At 35.6% G+C, this 6,215-nt stretch overlaps 1 pseudogene; it reads right to left on the bottom strand.

Moving 5' to 3' along the window:
• Positions 1–5,188: 5,188 nt before the first annotated feature.
• On the bottom strand, positions 5,189–5,771 carry LOC118015365 (annotated as a pseudogene).
• Positions 5,772–6,215: the final 444 nt, after the last annotated feature.

The raw sequence follows: 6,215 nt of genomic DNA, 5'->3' as shown, positions 1-6,215 counted from the left end.
TTCTGCTGCCTGGAGGGCAGTCGGGAGAGGTTCCAAGACCATATCCTGGAGCAGCATGAAGAGTGTTGTGACCCATTAGTGATGGGCATGAGTCTGAGGAATATGATGCAGAAGTTATCAATTATTCTGGAGAAACATGGCTCTTCTAAGGCATAGATAAAATGTTTGCCAAGGGAAGGTGGTTATATTTACAGAGGATCTAAATCTGTTTTGTACAATGTGGTAGCAACTAGCCACGTATGCTTTTGAACACTTGAAATATGGCTATCTCAACAGAGATGTGCTATAAATATAAGATATACACTGAATAATGAAATATGCATATCGTTTGACTGTATTCCACTTGGATCGTTTGTTATTTTTTTGCTTGAGTTTTGAGAGTTCTTTATATATTCTAAATATTAGTCTTTTGTCAAATTTGTGATTTCAAAATATCTTCTCCCAGTCCAATTTGTCTTTTCATCTCTTTAACAAAGTCTTCTGCAGATCAAATATTTTAATTGCATGAATTTTGGTTTATTAAATGTTTTGTTTTATGTACTTTATGTTTTTATTGTCATGGCTAAGAACTCTTCACCAAGCCATACATACCATGGATATTTCTCCTGCTATCTTCTAAAAGTGCTATAGTTTTACATTTATATATAAATGTATAAACAATTTTAATTTTTTTCTTGTAAGTTGTGAAGTTTATATTGTTTCCTTTTTTTTGTAACTTATAGATATCCAATTATAACAGCACCATTTGTTGCAAAGATTAACCTTCCTCCATTAAACTGCTTTTGAAAAATTCTTTGACAGTGCTGCACAAGGCTATTTTGGGGCTCTCTATTTTGTTCCATTAAATGTTTGGTAGAATTCACCAGTGAAGCCATTTAGTCTTGGGTTTTTCTTTGTTGGGAGATTTTTGATACTTATTCAATCTTCTTACTGGTTATAGGTTTATTCAGAGTTTTTGTTTCACCATGATTCAGTCTTGGTAGGTTGTGCATTTCAAAAATTTGTTCATTTCACATAAACTATCCATTTCATTGGTGTACAGGTGTTCATAGTTGTTTTTTTTTTTTCCCTGCAAAACCATTTATAATTTTACCTCTTCCATTTCTTTTTTATTTTTTGCTTCTCTCTTTTTCCTTGGACATTCTAGATAAAGGTGTATCAATTTTGTTAAAGTTTTTCAAAGAATTAACGCTTGGTTTCCTTTTTTTCTATTGTTTTTCTGTTCTTTGTTTATCTCTGATCTCATCTTTATTATTTCCTTCATTCTGCTGGCTTTGTGTTCAGCTTTTTCTTATCCATATAGTCTCATAAGGTGTTGTTAGATTGTTGATTTGAAATCTTTGTTGTTTTTTAAATTTAAGCCTTTATTGTATAATTTTCCCAATTAATACTGCTTTCATTGCATTCCACAAGTTTTGGTATGTTGTTTTTTATTTGTCTTAATGAATTTTATAAATTTTATTTTATTTTTTTTTACTTATTTATTATTTAGGGGTGTGTAGCTTAATTCCCACATATTTTATTTTTTGTTTTCTGTTTATTTCTGTTTTATAATTTCTCTGTCTCTTTTCCAGGCTTTCCTCCCATTTACTTGAACATATTTTTATTATTTTTAAAAATTACTTTATCTATAGTGCTTTTTAGTGTGTTTGTTTTAGATATTTTAGCATTACGTTATATATTCCTAACTTATCACCATCTACTAGTATCAACATCTTACCAGTTTGAGTGAAGTATAGAAATCTTACCTCCATTTATATCCTTTTTTCCTTTCACCATTTATAATTGTCTTATATATTTATCTACATATATTGAAAACCAAAGAGGTTGTTGTAAGCTTTTGCTTAACTGTTGAACATAATTTCAAAAACTCAGGGAGGGAAAATTCTTTTGTATTTACTCATATTTTTGCTTCTTACATTGTTACTTTCTTCCTTCTTTACATTCCAAGGTTTCTTTTTCATTGTTTCCTTTCTGTTCAGAAAAAATTCCTTTAGTTATCTTTTAGAAGAAATCTATTGGTGACAAATTCTCTTACTTTTCCTTTGTATGAGAATGTCTTCATTCCTTCTTTATTCATGAAGTTTGTTCTCACTAGATATAGAATTCTAGGATGATAGTCCTTTTCTTGCAGCATTTGAAAGAAGTCTGTGCTCTTTTCTCGTTATTTCCATAGTTTCGGATGAGAAATCCATTGTCATCAAATTGTTTTTCATTTATTGTTAAGGCACTATTTTCTCTAGTTGTTTTCACGATTTCATCTTCTCCCTTAGTTTTTGGATATTTTACTATGATGTGTCTTGGCATGGATTTCTTTGTGTTTGCCATGCTTGTGGTTTGATCATCTTTAATTTATGAGCAAAAAGTTTAGGATTTTTGACCAATTTGGGAAATCTCCAACCATTTTTCTTCAAATAGTTTTTCAACCCCACCCACTTTCTTCTTTCCTGGGATTCTGAAGGCACAAGTGTTAGGTATTTTATTTTAGTCGCAGGATTCCCCAAGGCTCTGTTTTTTGTTTTTTTGTTTTTTTTTTACCTTCAGTCTATTTTCTTTGTGCTGTTATGATAGGGTCATTTATTTGGTTTTATCTTCAAGCTCACTGGTGGTTTCTCCATCCTTTTTATTCTGCTGTTAAGTCTATCTGTGGAAGTTTTTTTCTTACTGTCATTATATTTTTCAGGTCTATACTTTTAAGTTTGTTTTTGCTTAGGTGAGACTTTTTTTGTGTGAAGACTATTTTTTTTTTCATTTATTTCAGCATCGTTACTCATTGAAGCATTTATTAATAAAGATTTTTATTTATTTGAGAGTGGAGTGAGAGAGAGAGAAAACAAGTCAGGGTAGGGGCAGAGGGAGAGGGAGAAGCAGACTCCCCACTGAGCAGGGAGCCTGACGTGGGGCTGGATCCCAGGACCCTGGGATCATGACCTGAGCCAAAGGCAGACGCTTAACTGAGTAAACCACCCAGGTGTCCCTGAAGCATTTTTTATGCTGGCTGTGATTTATGATTAAAATCTTATGTCATCTTGGTGTTGATATCTGTTACTTTTTTTACACAGTGTTTTTGAGAATTTCCTGGTTCTTAGTATAAAAAGTGATCTTCAGTTGAAATACAGGTATTATTATTATCATATGAGACTTTTGTATTATTTAAATCTTATGTTTCAGCAGGTACTGTGTTACCACTCCAGAGAATTACTGCAAGATGTGTGTAAGTCTAGATTTTCCATTTGACCTCTGTTTACATTGGGGGTGCAGAAAGTAGAGGAAACTTCGCTTTGGTGGGTGAGTTTGGTAGTGCATATCCCCACTGAACTTTCTCTGATACCACCACAGACAAAAGAGGGAGAGGTGCCTTTTTACCACGGGGTTGGGTTGAAGTTCAAGCTCCCCATGTGGTCTCTATTGATTATGAGGGAAGGAGATATGCAGGGATGAAATTCACAGCCTTTCACTCAGCCTTCTCTGAAACCACCACAACAGAAACTTGGGGCACCTCATTGCAGCTGAGTAAGGTGGAATCTAAGCTCCCCACTTGACCTTTGCTGATGTGAGGGGGGGAAGCTGCAGCTTTTCTGTGGTGTTTATCCAGAGCAGAGTGGTTATTGTCTAAAAGTTTTCTGCCTTTTGAGGAAGCTCCATTCCTTGTCCTTTGATTAGAGAGGGTAAGCGTTCATGGGCTTTTTTATCTGTGTGCCTGTTGGTGTTTCCACATTGCTGGCTTCTCTGACCTCAGTATGAGAAGTATGAAAGAAAAAAAAACAAACAACACAGGGACCTCTCTGTCATGTCATTTTTCAAGTCCCTCATTTTTTCTACTTTTCAGAATCTGCTTATATGTGTTTTATATAGAATGTCCAGGTATTTCAGCTATATTTAACAGGAGAATAAGGAAAGCATTTCTGCTCCATCATCCAACATTTACTTTCTCTCTTTTTTTAAGATTTTACTTATTTATTTGTCAGAATGAGAGAGAGAGAGAGAGCACAAGCAGAGGGTGAATTAGGCAGAGAGAGAAGCAGGCTCCCCGTGGGGCAATGAGCCTGGTGTGGGACTCGATCCCAGGACCCTGGGATCATGACCTGAGCCGAAGGCAGACGCCCAATCAACTGAGCCACCCAGGTGTCCCCAACATTTACTTTCTGAAATAGTTTTGAAAAACAAGATATTTAACAAGTTGTTAATTTGAATGATTTTATTAACTGCTTTTATTTCAGAACTGCTTTATTTTTTTTGCTTTATTTTTTTCTGACATATATTACTAACTTTAATTTTTAATGATGACTAACCAAGTAGCTTTTAAAATTTGTTTATAAAATTTCTTTTACAAGCACCACAATTCTCAAAACCATTGTTTATTTTATAAAAAGTTTTTTAGGTTTCAACTAAAGTCTTATAGACAGGCCAATAACAGGCTTAATTTTATAGACTTATTTTGTGTATTGAGTTATTGGTTTATATGCTAACATTTTTTTCCATTATCAGGAAGTTTCATAATTATAGGACTAATTTCTTAAGCCTATTTCAAATATTATATTCAAATTTGCTCTCTCAGGTCCATTTTTATGGCTTTTTAAATAAACTCCCATAGGATTAATCTGAAAGTAGGGAACTCAGCTATAATTTAAAAAAAATCAATGCCAATTTCTTTCATATTCTGTAACTCTAAATACAAATTTAATGCATTGGTGAAGAATGGACAATTTAGCCACTTAATTTTTAGTTATTACAAAAGAAATACCTATGTAAGGAAAAAAAATATTTGCTTACTTTCCTTATTTTCACACATTCAGATAGTGAATTCATTAACTAAACTTTGTCCTGTGCTCCTTATTTTTTCATATCAAGATAAGAAGTAGGATTTGTTATCAGAACTTGCTGTCAATGGGAAGTATGTAATGATATTCTAGCGACCTCAGCAAAACACTATTTCTTTTTTCAAAAATTTTTCTTTTTTTTTCAGGGGCGCCTTGGTGGCTCAGTTGGTTAAACATCTGACTTCAGCTCAGGTCATGATCTCACTTGGGGGTCCTGGGATGGAGCCCCACATCAGGCTCCCTGCTCAGTGGAGAGTCTGCTTGTCCCTCTCCCTCTGCCCCTCCCTCACACTGGTGTGCTCACTCTCTCAAATAAGTAAAAAAAATTTTTAAATTTTTTCACTTTTTTTTTTTTCCAGCATCCAAGGTCATTTTAATAACAAGGCAGGATCTGGGGTTAGGTTTAGTACTAGCCAGGTCTGCAGCCTCTGGTAGCGCTGGAACTTCTGGCCCTTGGATTGCAAATAGAGTTTACTGTGGCTGTGCAGGGTTCCTGGGGCCTTCCTGAAATGCCTGTATACCTCTCAGCCCTTGCCTGGACCAGAAAGCAAGAGGGTACCACAGCCTTGGGGGACTCCAGGCTAACTGGTCAAAGGTGAGGCTCATAGCCCAACTTTGAGGATGCAGCTCCAGGCATGATTGCTTATGTGCAGTGTGCACACCTTCAGTTTGGGCACCTCCTGGGCATGCACATCATCGATTATAATACATACAACAACAGCTGTTTTGTTTTCCCGGCCAGGCAGCTTCATCTTCTGGATCATCCAGGATTAGCGCTGAGACAGCTGATTGCTGCAACTCATTAACTGCTTCAACACAGTTGCCTAATGTGGAGTTGGTTTGTTGGGCAAGAAACCTGTACTACTTGACCAACAGTCTCAGGTAGATGTCCTAGCTCTTGGGCTCCTCACACTGAAACTTTTGGTCCTTGTGGTGGATGTTGACTCCCATGATGGCGCCTCCTTATCAGCCACATCTGGAAAGAGAGAATCAAAATTGTTTTCATGTTTTTCATGAAGATACTTTTGAAAAGTATTGGTAAATAATTTGAAGAATATCTCAATATGAGTTTGTCTGATGTTTTTTCGTGATTAGGCAGGGGCTATAAAAGAGGCATGCCACAAAGGTGAAGCATCTTTCTCTTATGTCCTTCCAGGTGCATGATATCAACATAACTTATTTTGGTTACGTTAACATAATCACTTGTTTGACGTGGTGTCTTCCTGGCTTCTCCATTGTAAAGTTAGTATATTTCTCCCTTTCCAAACCCTGTTCCTTAGAAGTGAGTTCCAATTTCCATCCACACTCAAGGCAGGTGGATTAAGACCCACATTCTGAAGGGGAGAATATCGGAGAACTTGCGGAAGTATATTAAAACTATAACATTATTTGTGG

This window comes from Mirounga leonina, unplaced genomic scaffold, assembly GCF_011800145.1.
Source record: "Mirounga leonina isolate KUSES-001 unplaced genomic scaffold, KU_Mleo_1.0 Mir_165, whole genome shotgun sequence".
NCBI lineage: Eukaryota > Metazoa > Chordata > Mammalia > Carnivora > Phocidae > Mirounga > Mirounga leonina.
Note: the sequence above shows the minus strand (reverse complement) of the source record. Positions and strands in the feature narration are given on the sequence as shown.